General features: G+C 36.6%; 1 protein-coding gene across 1 annotated transcript in view; it reads right to left on the bottom strand.

Annotated features, from left to right (window-relative positions):
• LOC115293541 (UDP-glucuronosyltransferase 3A2-like) overlaps window positions 1-3,776 on the bottom strand; it is a 54,015-nt gene that overhangs the window by 36,631 nt on the left and 13,608 nt on the right. The gene's annotated exons all lie outside the window — the stretch shown is intronic.

Here is a 3,776-nt window from a genome sequence, read left to right as displayed (position 1 = left end):
CTCTCCTGTCAGTGCCTAGAGCTCACTGTCTTCATATTCTTGTCTCATAGCTCAGAGGACAGCTTGGTAACCTCTGCACTGTGCTCATATCTGTTGTTTCTGGTGGCCTTGATGTCATTTTTCTGAGACCTCAGGACACACCACACCACATAAATAGTTTCAAAAATCATAAATGGATACCAAGAGAGCCTTAGGTGTCCAGCCACTACCACAATAGACCACGTTGCACATGAGGCACTTAGTGCATACTGTAGCACCAGTATATAGATTCAGGACTTCCATCAATAACAATGTTTTAGTAGAGGAAAACTGAGGTGTGCACATTGCCCCAGGACCAGGGACACCCTCATTCTTTGTCCTTTTCTGGGGAGATATGGCCATTTAGGAGTGTTCCAATGTCAGATCAGAGGTGCTAGTGCCTGGGTGGTTGCCAGTTGCTCTCCTGGTCCAGTAGGTGCCAGTAGGCATTCTGGTGGCTGACATAGATGCTGGGGAAATATGTGTCATGTGTCTCTTTCATATACTTATGAGCCATCTGTCTGTCTTCCTTGTTGAGAGCTCTGGTAAGGTGTTTGGCCCATTTTAAATTTTTAATCGATTAGTTTTGTATTGTTATTCTTGAGTTTTAAGATTTTTCTGTATATTTTGTATATATGGTTGTATATTTGTGTGTATTACACTTTGAATAATATCTTTTATCAGGTATATCTATGCAAATATTTACTCTTAGTCTGTGTCTCTCCTTTAATTTCCATGACAAGGATGTCCCCAAACAGACATTCTTATTTTTTTAATATAATATATTAAAAAATTGGCTAACATACAGTGTGTAAAGTGTCCTCTTGGTTTTGGGGGTAGATTCATCACTTATATACAACACCCAGTGTTCATCTCAACAAGTGCCCTCCTCAATGCCCATTACACATTTTCCCCTCTCTCCCACCCTCCAGCAGCCCTCAGTTTGAGGGCTGTATTTGAGACACTCAGGGTTTGACTCCCTCACTCTCTGTTTATAGTTATTTTTTCCCTTCTCCTTCCCCCATGGTCTTCTGTTAGGTTTCTCAAGATCCATATAAGAGTGAAAACATGATATCTGTCTTTCTCTGACTGACTTATTTCACTCAGCATAATACCATCCAGTTCCATCCATGTTGCTGCAAATGGCATGATTTCCTTCTTTCTCATTCTCAAGTAGTATTCCATTGTACATAAAAACCATATCTTTATTTTTAAAAGCAATATAGCTCACTTATCATTCTTTCTCATTGTCAAGTAGTAATCCATTGTATATATTAACCATATCTTTATTTTTTAAATCAATATAGCTCACTTATCAATTCTGTCATAGAACATGCCTTAGGTTGTATATAAATAAAGCAATCACCAAGCACTAGGTCATCTATTTTCTCCTAGGTCACCTCATAGCAATTTCATGCTTCTGCATTTTACACTCATTGATCCACTTTGAGTTACTTTTTTTGAAGTCATGAGATCTGTGTCCATTTGTCAGAAAGACTATCTTCTTTTCATGATATTTCTTTTAAAGCTTTGTCAAAGATCATTTGACTAAATTTATGTGAGTCTGTGTGTACTCTCTATTCTATTACATTGATCTATATGTCTGTTCTTCTGCTTATAGCACATTGTCTTAACTACTTTAGCCTGTTCATAACTCATGGAGTTGACTAATGTCAGCCTTCCAACTTAGTTCTTCATCTTCCATATTGTGTTGGCTCTTCAGGGCTTTGGCCATCCCATGCAAATATGAGCATCAGTTTATCAATATCCACATATAACTTGCTGTGATTTTCAGTAGAATTGCACTGACTCTATAGATCCAATTGGCAATAACTAACATCTAGCTACATTGAGCCTTCCTATCTATAAATATGGAGGATCTCTCCATTTATTTAGTAGATTCCTCTCATAAGCATTTTGTAGCTTTGTTTATATAAATCTTACACATATTTTGTTAGTATTTATTCCCAGGTTTCATATTTAGGGGTATAAATGTAAATGGTATAGTAGTTTTCATTTCACATTCTCTCTGTTCATTGCTGATATATAAGAAAAAATGGATTTTTTATTAAACCTGGATTCTTTGATGTTACTATAATTGCTTGCTAGTTCCAGGAATCTTTTTCTTGACTTTTTTAAATGGACCATTATGTCATCTTCAAACAAGAACAGTTTTCACTCTTCCTGCCTAATCTACATCATTGTTATTCTTTTTTCTTTCTCCTATTACTTTATCAGGACATCCAAAATGAGGCTGAAAAGCAGTAGGAGAGTATATCCTTGCCTAGGACCTGAAAGGTTGTCCTTTCATTTTCTCCATAATGTCCCTAGAAACAGAGAAGTTTCTAATTCTGATGAAGTCTAATTTGTCTACTTTTTTTTTTTGTTATTCATTATTTCAATGTCACATGTACAAATTCACTGCCAATTCCTAGTCAATGCAATTATCCCTTTCTTTTCTTCTAAGAATAATTTGGGCTTTAGGTCTTTATTCAGGCATTGATCCATTTCAAGTTGATTTTTGTATATGGTGTAAGGAAGGGTTGAAATATATTCTCTTTCATGTGAATGAATATCACTAGTCTCAGCACCATTTGCTGAAGGGACTATTCTCTTCATTGATTGCTCTTGGCACCCTTGTCAAAATGAATTCCTCACACGTGAGGAACCCTGTTCTTTTTCACCGTTGATTTGGTTGTTTGCATTTCACTACATTTCAATGTGAGATGAAGATTGGCTTTTCCATTTCTGCAAAGAAAAAAAGTAATAACAAAGCCATTTGACTGTTGATAAGGCTTAGATAAAACTTGCAGATCACTTTGAGTAGTATTGCTCTCTTAACAATATTAAGTATCACAATTCATGGTCTTGATATGTCTTTCCATTTATTTAGGTTTCCTTAATTTCTTTAAGCAAATTTGTAGTGTCCAATGTATATGTCATTCACCTCCTCAGTGTAATTCAATGCCTTTGTAAATAAAGTAATTTCCTTGGTTTCATTTTCAGATTGTTCATAGCCAGTTTATGAAAACACAACTTGTATGAATTCATTGGGATTTTCTAGGTATAAGATTATGACTAGATTTCCTAGATTATAAGATATGACTATCAAACTACTTCTACATTGTCCATCCCAACATGGATGCCTTTTTTTCTTTTTCTTCTACTTTCTTTGTCTAGGGAATATTTGAATAGCAGTGATGTTACTGGGCATCTTAGACTACTGATCTGAGGCAGCATGATTTCAATGTATTCCAAGGAGTATGATGTTAGAGATGTGAGTGATCCATAAATACTCTATCACAATCAATAAATACCTCTTTCGGCTGGGGATCTACCCAAGGGATATGGATGTGCCTATGCATATGGGCACATGTACCCCAATGTTCATAGTGGCACTTTCAACAATAGCCAAATCATGGAAAGAGCCTAAATGTCAATCGACTGATGAACAGATCAAGAAGATGTGGTATATATATACAATGGAATACTACATGGCAATGAGAAAGAATGGAATCTGGCCATTTGTAGCAAAGTGGATGGACCGCAAGGGTGTCATGCTAAGCAAAATAAGTCAGGCAGAGAAGGAAAGATACCATGTTTTCACTCATAGATCTAGCAGAAGAAACCTAATAGAAGACCATTGGAAGGGGAAAAAGGGGGGAAAGGGTTGGGGAGAGGGAGTGAGGCAAATCATGAGAGACTTTTGAATGCTGAGAACAAACTGAGGGCTGAGGAGGGAGGGGGAAAAGGAAAGG

Source organism: Suricata suricatta, chromosome 6 (genome assembly GCF_006229205.1).
Source record: "Suricata suricatta isolate VVHF042 chromosome 6, meerkat_22Aug2017_6uvM2_HiC, whole genome shotgun sequence".
Taxonomy (NCBI): Eukaryota; Metazoa; Chordata; class Mammalia; order Carnivora; family Herpestidae; genus Suricata; species Suricata suricatta.
Note: the sequence above shows the minus strand (reverse complement) of the source record. Positions and strands in the feature narration are given on the sequence as shown.